The sequence below is a fragment of the Salvelinus sp. IW2-2015 genome, linkage group LG4q.1:29, assembly GCF_002910315.2.
Source record: "Salvelinus sp. IW2-2015 linkage group LG4q.1:29, ASM291031v2, whole genome shotgun sequence".
In the NCBI taxonomy this organism is placed as follows: domain Eukaryota; kingdom Metazoa; phylum Chordata; class Actinopteri; order Salmoniformes; family Salmonidae; genus Salvelinus; species Salvelinus sp. IW2-2015.
The window spans coordinates 26,790,948-26,803,041 of NC_036842.1; the positions used below are offsets into that span (position 1 = coordinate 26,790,948).

General features: G+C 40.1%; 1 protein-coding gene across 1 annotated transcript in view; it reads left to right on the top strand.

Annotated features, from left to right (window-relative positions):
- The first annotated feature begins 9,776 nt into the window (after positions 1-9,776).
- Positions 9,777-12,094, top strand: part of LOC111961749 (synaptic vesicle glycoprotein 2C-like) — a 59,417-nt gene continuing 57,099 nt past the window's right edge. The window contains exon 1 of the mRNA XM_023984257.2: positions 9,777-10,022. The gene's annotated coding sequence lies outside the window, so the exon portion shown is untranslated. The remainder of the gene's footprint in view (positions 10,023-12,094) is intronic.

Below are 12,094 nucleotides of genomic sequence, written 5' to 3' on the forward strand. Positions count from 1 at the left end.
ACATTAATGCGGATACTACCCTGATTACAGATAATCCTGAATGAGTCGTGAATACTGATGAGTGAGAAAGTTACAGAGGGTCAAATATCATACCACAAGACATGCTAACCTCTCACCATTACTAATAACAGGGGAGTTTAGCATGTTTTGGGGGTTTGATCTTAGACCCTCTGTAGCTTTTCATCTAACAAGTTGTAGTCACAAGCTTGAAGTAGTTATTATGTGCTAGGAGTATGGAATGAAATACTAGATTTTTTAAATTACTTTATTTATAAGAATCTATAGAGGTGTCAATCATTTTCACCCCTACCTTATCTGAGAAAAATATATATATTAGTTGTTATACAATTGGTCAGAGAAAGAGATTTTTCTAATATATTTTCCTTTTTTTAGCATGCAATATAGCTCAGTATTTGAATTATTTCATTTATTGTTGCTCATCTTCATCAATGGTATCAATAATTTCAGACCACATTGTATATTCCTGTTTTGATATGCATTTATATAATGATATTGGACATGTTATCCTTTATCACATGCCAATGTTTGTTTTGTATCCAATGCATTTAGCTTACATTAGGAGGAAGTAGCCTTGGCTTTCTAATCTAGTTATATTGCATCATATCACCTTTCAATATCAATTATCAACTAATATAAAATCACATCAGTGTCATTTAGTAATATGCACGGGTGTGGTAGTTGTATGAATTAATCACAATACAAGCCTACTCATTCGGAAAAAACATGAGTACCTCTAATGCAATATTAGCTTCACAGTGAAACACCACTATTCTGGCTATTAATCATTCTTAAACAGTCAATAAAATAGTTGATTTAGCCATCTCAAAAAATCGTAGCCTGTATGATATCATGCATGTAAGCTTACCTGTCATGTCCACTACAATGGAGCAGCAGACCAAACAAGATGCGAGAGGACCATATGCTGTAGGATAATTATTCTGGTCAACTTGTTCACTGAATTGCTAGCACTAGTTGCTCGCACTACTACAGTGACTACAATGTGGCTACAAATGTCTTGCGCTTGGTGGAATGTGAATGCTTTATCACATGATGCTGACTTCGAATCACGTCCGATTTGGCAGTAACATCCTGGAAAAGTGGCAGCTACTAAGATAGGTACCTTCTGGAGGGAGGTAGGCAGCAGGCAGCTTCCTTAGGATTGGTTAAATAATAACACCAACATTAGTTTCCATTCATTCAAAGAGTTAAAACAATTGCTTGACACTGGACCAAAGCATACTGCTCAGACCACTGTGCTACAGCAGTTCACAATGCTCCAGCAACCGTGAGAATACTTGATGATACTTGATGGTATGAGGTTTGTTGGTTTGCAGAGCCTTCCCCATACCATAAGCCGTTAGGTACGGTACTGCATTGTATAGCCTACAAACACTGCTTCCAGCTGACCCTTGGCTGCAATTCTAAATATTCAATATTCATTCAAATCCTCCTGCTGCAGGATCATTTTCCTCCTGCAATGAAATGTGTAATTTTAAGATCTGACATCTGTATGTAGAGAGTATGGTTATCGACCACCACACATTTGGGTGTGATGTTTTTGTGTATATCCTGCTATTTAGGCAATGATGGATAATTAATAGAGGAAGATGTTCAGTTCTCTCTTTGGTGAGTAAAATAAACGAAGACAACGAACCTGCCACCTTGACCTTAACTTACTGCAGCTCACACACGCACCACACACACACATATATATATATATGTATATATATATATACACACACACTGTTACTCAGAGCTCAGACACAGAGTGAGATCATGGTTACAAATCTTGTGAATAATTAATTAAAGAGACAGAGCACAAGATGACAACCATTCTGACAGAGAGGGGAGGGGGAGAGAGAGGGTGAGGGGAATAGGGAGAGGGACAGAGAGACAGAGACAATCAGAAAACATGACTCACCATAGCCATTTATTTTCTACAAGTTGTTATGTTTCACTGTATGGATAAAAATACTTGTAATAGGCTTTGTATCAAAAATCCAGCTATAAACCAGACATACAGTATATCTACCAGTAGAGGCTCCTCAGAGGAGGAAGGGGAGGACCGTAGTCCTCAGTGAAATTTCATAAAAATAGTGAAACACTAAGATATCCCTTTCAGATAAAACTACTAAATATGTATGTCACCAAATAATTGATTTAAATCACACTGTTTTTCAACGAAGGTCTATAGTAACTTCAACAGCACTCTCTGGGGTAGAACCATGGTCTAGCCAGAGGACAGCTAGCTTCTGTCCTCCTCTGGGTACACTTACTTCAATACAATACCTAGGAGGCTCGTAGGCCTCACCCCCTTCCATAGACCTACATGGTAATTATGACCACTTCCAGAGGACGACCTCCAAACAATCAAAGCTTTTTCAGTATGAACTGACATGTTGTCCATCCAATCATAGGATTAGGATCAGAGAATGAACCTAGTGTGTTGTATTGGGGTTGTGCCACAGAGCGTTATGGGGGGGGTTCTATGTGTTGAGAAGCTTGGTGAGTTGGTGACGTTGGATAGAGATTGAAAAGTGATAATTAAGCATTTAAAAAATATATTATTCCATAAAAATGAGTTTCTTCAAATTACAGGAGACAGAGGAGATAGATTATACATTGTTTTCTTGGTTTTAGAACTTTATTATTAACTGCTACCAGCAGTTTTCGCCACCAAGGCTACCGCAAATTTTGTTGACTTTTTGTTGAAGAACCCCTTTCGTTCTTTGGGGTACACGGAAAAGTTGCGAATTAAAAGTGAGGGTCGACCTCTGCCTGAGGTCAGTCTCATGAAGAAGGATGAAAAGGTGAGGGTGTTTAATACCAGCTGATATCAAAAGTATAGCTGGTTAACAGGGAGCCTTCCATCAATCCCAACTGGTATCAAAAGTATAGCTGGTTAACAGGGAGCCTTTCATCATCCGCCTGTATTTTTGAAAAGTCTGAGCCTTGGGGCGAAGAGGTGTACAGTGACCTGAAGAACATTGATCGTTCAGCTAAACTGCAAAACAAAAGAAGGGAGCATATAAATGCCCACATCAGATTCAAGTTTCTGAGAAAAAGCTGCATTGATCATGACAAAGGTCTGCCTATTCAAACTGAGCAACACAACGAGGAAGTAAGAAGAAACAGGGATGTTCTCAAGCGGCTTATCAACACCACTGCGTTTTTTAGAGGACACGACGAGAGGGAAAGTTCCTCTAACAAGGGCAACTACAAGGAGCTTGCAGCGGTAATTGCACGTTACAATGCTTTACTTGCTGAACATATGGAACTTTCTACTGTCTTTTCTGGGATGTCGAAATCAATTCAGAATGATTTGATAGCTTCCATCGCATCATCCATTCAAATATTAAAGGGAGAGGTTGGCGCAGCACATTTGTGAATGTTTTTTATATTCAAAATTGGGCTGGCTAGGCTGCCTATACGTTTTCAATCCAAAATGAGTAACTGGAATTAATCAATCAACATAATAGTGATGACAGATGTGAGTACATTTTTTATAAGGCCTACAGTTGCATAGGCCTGCACGATGCAAACATGCATAAAGCAAGCTCAGCCCTGGGAGTTATATTGTCTATCAGTTGTTGTCTCTGTGTCTGGGTAGAGGAAATCCCCCTCCTAATCTAGTCTAAATATAATTGATATGAACAAGTATAAGGATGCTGCAGTTTGACAGGTTTGAGGTGTTCAGAGTCAAGCCTCTTTTGAGGTGTTCAGTCAATCCTCTGAACACCTCAGCTCATGCCTCATACCCTCATTAAGTCCCTGCTGTGATCCCTTCCCAAAACGGTGTAAGTAGCCCTCTCATTCCCATTCCTCATAATATTGTACTATAAATATCTTTATTAAATGCTTTAGGTTAAAATAATTACTCTTTGACAATTTTTTTAAACACACTTTGATGTCTCTGTGCATTCCGCTCCGATACCGTGGGTCTCCCATCCTCCTCAATTTTTCAAGTCCCCAGCCTCCACTGATGTTTACATACAGTATAGTGGCCATAAGATTAGCCAATTATTCTAAGCAACACATACAATTAGGCAGGTTTATCCTTGCATCTGTTAAAGTATATTTGTTTTTATTTCTGGACCAGTATCTCTCTGTCTGGGGGACAACCTCTGGGAGTGGCGTGACATTTTGGCATTTGAAGAGCCAGGAGGCTCTTGGGCAAAAGTATCCTCTCTCGTCCACGTTTAGAAAATGCGGTGATGCTAAAGATCACAGGGTTGGATATGAATCAGAGTGAATTATTTGTTGTCATGGAACTTTCCTGAAGGAGCGTGAATAAGCGTTTTTCTTCAAGATGCACATCCAAATTAATATTTTATCCAGCCTCACAGGCGTTCAATGACAAGTATATGCGGGGAGACTGTGTATATGAAGCATTGTAATGTTTCTCTGTGTCTGTAAGTCTGTGTAAGTTCTCTGTATCTTAATTCATAGCATGTCCTCAACATAGATTGGTGACACCTTAATTGGGGAGAACGGGCTTGTGGTAATGAATGGAGCGTAGTTAGTGGAATGGCATTGTGATGACCGGTTAGTGACAGTATCAAATACATCAAATACATGGTTTCCAGGTGTTTGATGCCATTCCATTTGCTCTGTTCCGGCTATTATTATGACCCGTTCTCCCCTCAGCAGCCTCCTGTGGTCCTCAAATGTAAAGTGTTAGAAAGAGTTACAAACACACACGCGCACACACACACTTTGACTATATAAAGAGCAGAGCTACTTTGTGTTGTGTAGTGAGGCTGCCCCTTAAGTCTGTTTTTCAAAAGACCTGTGTTCTCTGTGGGAGAGAGATTCTCCAGATCTTCCTCCCTCCTCCACAGTCCTCCTTTCTTTCCCCTTCCTCACTCCTCCTCCTCTCCTCACTTCTCACCCATGACCCTCACCCCTCCTTTTCTTCTCTCCCTACTCCCCCCTTCCTCCCACTCCTCTCCCTTCCTCCTCCTTCCGTGACTCTGCGACCTCTGGTGTTAACATATGTAATTAACCTTGCTGTAACCCCCCCCCCCCCCCAGTGCAGTATCCGATAGTGCCGCTTGTCTCGTTACTTAATGTGGCGTATGTATCACTCAACCTTCAGAGGCTCCTTTTAGGCCATGTTCTGGGAACTGTTGAAGGAGGATAGGGAATGATGGATCATTCAAACAATGTTTTCTTTATGATTTAAATTAAATATCCTTGGAATGTTCTAACATTCACTAAAATATCTGTAACAACCACCATAGAACATTTCCCTAGGTTTCCAAGTAATGTAATAACACAATGTCCCAGGAATGTTTTTAGAACATACTGGCGCAACAAAATGTGGGAGCAACAAATGGTTCTGAGAGAAAACATTACAGAATCTTCTCCTAACGTTCCCACAACGTTGGAACCTTTAAATAACAGACAAAATGTGTTCAGAACGTTCTTGCAACATCAGATGGTTGTCTCATCCCAAGAGGCCTGTGTCTGTCAGTTTAGTGCACACAGTACAGTATCACAGAGTCAGAGGTGACCTGCTGGAAGCTTCCTCTTCACATTAAGTGGAAGGAAAACCCCATTCACAGATGAACAGAGATCAAACACACTGGCAATATTAACATATGGAGAGCTGATATATGGACGTATTAAAGAATGGAGAGCTTTATATACATGAACTGGTTTTCATAAAGGATATAGGATTTCTGAAGGCTGCAGTTATGATGAAGCTAATGGTATTGATGACCTGGAACTCTTTAGTTTGATGGATTGAGAGTTGTGTGAGTTTTCAATTGTTATTTGTTTATTATGCGCAGTGACTATGTGAGTGTGGTGGGTTGGAAGTAAAGAGAGACATGAAGAGAGTTTTTGGCAAACGAGGACCAACAATGTGTAATTATTGCCCACTCTTTTTACACCCACAAGTGTTTGTGTGTGTGTGTGTGTGTTTGTGTCAGCATCCCTTTTAAAAAATGGCCTCCTACGCAGCATTTCAAGCCTATTCTCTCATACACACACACGGCCTTATCGGGAGGGGAGAAGAGAGATGATTGGAGTGTGTAATTACAGGGAAGAATAAAGAGATGCATGCTAAAGCTGACCTTGCTAAATAACCTTTTGTTTTCAGACTTATCCGAATGCAATGATTTGCCCACTAAACCATGTAATTAGTCATCAATTAAATTCCATAGCACACATCCACCTCCACTGATGAAGCAGCTTTAAGACTATCACCTACACGTGCTGGCCTCAGGGCCTACAGGAACCACTTTGGAAATGTCAATGTTCTATTGAAGTAATGGAATTTTAACTACTGGAAAATAAAGGTGAGTTGTTGCAAAGAAAATAATTTTGTTAATATCATCCACTTCATTAGAAAGTGCTACAAACATTTATTAGGGATATGAATGAAGTGTGAAAGTAGTTTGTCTGTAGGCGTTGCTGTGTGTGGGCGTGGCTGTTTGTGTGTGTGTGTGTTTGGGGATAGTGCAGCAGTCATACCTCTGCGTGTCAGGAAAGGCTGTGTAAAAAGTTATTATTGAATGTGGTTAACGCTCCAGTCAATGTGTGCGTGTGTGTACCGTGGTGTGCTAGAATGCTGCCACACACACACAGAGAGAGAGAGACTATTCAGACTGTAATAGAGGAGCTGAACTTGATGGCCTCAGGCCCCATGTCATTCTGGACGCACAAGAAATGCCTCTATCTCTCTCTCTGTCTTTCTCTCTCTCTGTCTTTTTCTCTCTCTGTCTTTCTCTCTCTCTCTCTGTCTTTCTTTCTCTATATATTTCTCTCTCCCTCTCTCTGTCTTTCTCTCTTTCCATCTCTATTTGTATCTCTATGGACTACAACTCTCTATCTGTATCTCTGTATAATCTAGATTTATGGGCTATAGCTGGCAATATTGCTGCATGGCATGTATTGTACGTGTTCATGGCCATGTGCCATAGGAAAGGGGGTGGTGGTGGATGAGATAGGACAGTGGGTGGGTTGATCAAATCAAAAGGAGCAGGATGTCTAATAAAGATACTGTGAAACACACCAGCTGCCCAGAGCCTGACTTCTAACATGGACACGTTACACAGCTCATATTATTTTAATGATGCTGGAGCAATTAGTGGCAGGAGAGACATGAGTGTGTGTGTGTATTTGTGCATGGCGTGCGTGTGTGAGAGGGTTTGTGTGTGTACACATGGTGTGTGTGTGTGTGGGCGCATCTGTGCATAGTGTGTGGATTCATTTCAAACCGTGGATGAAACAGCAGCTGGTGCATATAAATGCAAATGTATTAGCATTTTCATTTGAGTTTGAAAAAAAAGGGAGGACCTTCCGGGCTTCCTTCCTCTACTTGAGATTTCTCTCTCTAATGGTTATTTCTGAGAGGAGAAAAACTGTGGGAAAAAATATGATAAAAGTGGAGAGGGGGATCCATTCAGCAGAGTTGATAATGGCTGTTGGTCAGCCAAGCAAATGGTGCTTTTTGGGGCCGATGGGATTTTTTACCCACAAGTTTCTGGGGAACTCTTCAGGCCCCCCAAAATAAAGAAACGCACGCACGCACGCACACGCACACGCACGCACGCACACACACACACACACACACACACACACACACACACACACACAGAGAGAGAGTTTGTCTGTTCATTCTCATTTACCCTATGATGAAGGACAAACCTATTACGTATGGCAGGACAGGTAGACTAGTGGTTTGAGTGTTGGGCCAGTAACCGAAAGGTTGCTGGATCAAATCCCTGAGCTGACAAGGTAAAAATCTGCCATTCTACCCTTGAACAAGGCAGTTAACCCACTGTTCCCCAGTAGGCCATCATTGTAAATAAGAATTTGTTCTTAACTGACTTGCCTAGTTAAATAAAGGTACAAAGAAAAATGTGTCATTAAAGGTACAATATACTTGTTTTGTTTCTCTATTTGGAAATGATGACACATGTAAACCCCCTTACCAGGCCTGCCTGGTTGATAAATCATTGCTGAATTGACTGAATGAGTCATGCCTATGTGTTCCTCAGTGTTGTCCCTCAGTATTCTCAGAAACCTTGAGTCAAAACGTAACAGAAGGACATGTCAGGGCAAGGATGAGGTGGGTTAGTCTATGTACAATAATTCAACAATGTTAGCTAGCCCACTGAACAGCATTTCAAGACTATAGTGTCAGTTCAAACACTCTTTCACTATAAACTCTTAGAAAATAGGTGCTGAACAAAAATATAAATGCAACATGCAACAATTTCGAAGATTTGACTGAGTTACAGTTCCTTTAAGGAAATTAATTAATTAATGAGGCCTTAATCTATGGATTTCACATGACTGTCGGTTACAGATATCTGCGTGCTCGTCCAACACCACGGTCTTGACCTGACTGCTGTTTGGCCTTGTAACCCACTTCTGCGGGCAAATGCTCACCTTCGATGGCCACTGGCACACTGGAGAAGTGTGCTCTTCACCGATGAATCCCGATTTTAACTGTACTGGGCAGATGGCAGACAGCATGTATGGAGTCATGTGGGCGAGCGGTTTTCTGATGTCAATGTTGTGAACAGAGTGCCCCGTGGTGGCGGTGGGGTTATGGTATGGGTAGGCATAAGCTACAAACAATGAACACAATTGCTTTTTATTGATGGCAATTTGAACGCACAGAGATATCGTGACAAGATCCTGAGGCGCAGCGGTCTAAGGCACTGCATCTTAGTGATAGAGGCGTCACTATAGACCCTGGTTTGATTCAAGGCTTTATCACAACCAGCCGTGATTGAGCGGTGCACAATTGGCCCAGCATCATCCATGTCAGGGTTTGGCCGGGTAGGCCGTTATTGTAAATAAGAAATTGTTCTTAACTGACTTTCCTAGTTAAATAAAGGTTAAATAAAACATTGTTGTGGTGTTGTGCCATTCATCTTCCCCCCCCCCCCCCCCCTTGTAGCAAGGATCTGTACACAATTCCTGGAAGCTGAAAATGTCCCAGTCCTTCCATGGCCTGCATATGTACCAGACATGTCACCCATTGAACATGTTTGGGATGCTCTAGATTGCTGTGTACAACAGCGTGTTCCAGTTCCAGCTAATACCCAGCTACTTCACACAGCCATTGAAGAGGAGTGGGACAACATTCCACAGGCCACAATCAACAGCCTGATCAACTCTATGCGAGGGAGATGTGTCTGCTGCATGAGGCAAATGGTGCTCACACCAGATACTGACTGTTTTTCTGGTCCACGCCCATTTTTTAAGGTATCTGTGACCAACAGATGCAAATCTGTATTCCCATTCATATGAAATCCATATATTAGGGCCTCCATCAGCATAGTAGTGGCCAAGCTGCTGGAGTGACTTCTCTCAAAATATATTTGTATACATCATTGTTAATCATCATTACTGTGTATGACAAATACACTTTAAATATGACTCATTCGCAAGTTGTATGATTCCGATTGAGTTTCAGCCAACTTGAATAGGTCTACTTAAACAAATTGTAAAAAGGAATGCACAATCAGTCTGATAGTTTATACAGTTATTTTTTGACCTCAAGACCAGCTGTTAGATGTTGTAGCCTATCCTCTTATTTATCTGCCTCATTTTATTTATTTATTTTTTAATTTACTCGCAACGTAACCGACAGTGTTCCCTCCAACACTCAATCGTCCCCAGCATCAGATACCATACAGATTGTTCCATTACACGGGATTACCCACTTCACTGGTATACGATTATTGATTTCATTCTTCCTAGTCCCTCATATACAGCACACCCCCCATCCCCTCTCTCTTTCTCCCTCGCTCTTTCTCTCTCAGGGTCCTCTCCTCTTTCTTTGAGTACTGCAGAGGCACGGTTGCATCGTGCATCGCGGAGGAGAGGAGAGCAGGAGAAAAGAGAAAGAACTCTCAGCGCGCGGGCACTAACTACCTACATTCCTGTGTCGCGAGGGAAACTAGGGAAAATCGACTGGAAAAGCACACAGCTGGCTCCCTGCGGTGTTGTAACGAACTGCCCATTTTCTGTAGTCGGTGAGTATTTTCCCCCCGTCTTTATACTTTAATTTGAGTTAATCTCTTTGACGTCAACCCTGTGTATTGTGAGTGGGCTATCCCCGTGATCTTTGCTCGGTTTACAGTAGGATACATGTAGATTTGAAAGGTGTATCGAACCGTACTCACATTAGATTAGCTCACCAATAACTATAAATATTTGCTATGTATGCTACATGTAGTACACTACAGTACATAGGGATCAGGGTGCTTTGGGACAGAACCTACCTTAACTCAATGTTGACTTCAGGTTGGAATAAAGGGAGTGTGTATTTTCACCTGCTTATCTTTGGAGTTCATGCATCATAAAAGGAAATCTTATCCAGCTCATTTATTTTATTTCAACAAAGCCTTAATAGCAGTAAAATACCAATAGCCTATCGGTAGCTAGATGTAGCAGCCTACAATTTATTGGTTTGAAAAATGTGTAATTTATCAACTGATGAGTAGATTGTTCCATTGATATACTCACATTAAATGTAATTACTTTTGCAAACTGATTTAGAGGCCATATGTCATGGTCTTTATGTCAGTATACTGATTGCATAACAGAACTACAAGCCCCAAAAAATCAAAAATAAATAAAATATTTCAGGCATTGGGAGTTCTCACAAATTCATGTCATCCAACCCACAACATGTAAAAAAAAAAGTAGAATAATCTGTATACATACAAGTATACAGATAGACAATGATAACATATGCTAGGGGGTACAACAAATTACAGATTATACAAAGACCTTAAAAGATGCACACATATTGATTGTTTTAACAGCTTTCTTATTAGAAGAATGTTGAATGGTCTTAATGTACTGCTCGAATTCCTTATAGAAAACACGGAAGAGTGTTTTTTTATTACTGAATTTACATTTATGAATTTGAAATTATGCCATTAGCACAATTAGATTCATGAGGTAAAATTGTTTTTCTTTATCTTTATTATACTTAAGGAAACCGAGCTACACATTTTCCCATAACAAACAGAAGTCATCAAGAATATGAACAATTATAAAACTGTGAATATCTTTCCATAATTGTTTTACATGTAGACAATGCCAAAATAAATGCAAAACTGTTTCTGGATGCTCAACACAAAAAGTACAGTTAATGTTAATGTTTTTTTTGAGTTTCTTCAGGTAATGATTCGCAGGGTAATACTTATGGATCATTCTGAAAGGGACCTCTTTGACCTTGTTAACAAGCAGGTATTTGTGTGGTAATAACCATACTTTTTCCCAACAGATATTAGCGACCAATGTATTCCAGTAAATTGTGACATAAGGAATGGATACAATATCCCTTTGAAATAAAGCACGTATAGATCTGTTGTTCTGAGGGAGCAAGCAGAAACAAATTTTCCCTATTGGAGAGTCAACTGGATTAAGCAAGGGTAGGTCAAGAAGGTGAGATCTGGCTACACCTCTGAATAACATGAGAGTTCCAGATGGAATAGCATGAAGGACTATGGCAAACTCTCTAGGTGTTACAGGGATATTGTAACGAGATAAAAATTCCTCATAATTGAGTAACAATCCTTCTGCATTAAAAAATTTACTCACCAGCAGGATATGATTATTGAACCAGTTCTTGAAAAATAAAGACTTGTTTCTATACAAAATGTACTTATTGTTCCAAATGGGGAAAAATTATGTTTATATATTATTGACCACACTAAGAATACTTGTCTATGAAAAGCAGATAATTTTTCAGGAATTTTATCAATGTTATAGTTACAAAGTAACATAAAATTGAGGCCACCAAAACGGGAGAAAATATGAGGGATGAAATTCCAAATTGAAGTTGGATTCTTTAAGAAATGTTTAGCCCAATTTATCTTAAAAGTATTATTCAAAGTAGGAAAATCAAAAAAATTGAGACCACCATATTCATATGAGTTCATAACGACAGATTTCCTATTAAAATGTGTACGATTTTTCCAGATGAAGTTGAAAAGCACCTGGTCAACCGCTTTACCTATTTTGTTGTCAAGATATAGGGACTGGGCTGCATAAGTAAGTCTGGAGATACCTTCAGCTTTAGAAAGCAATACTC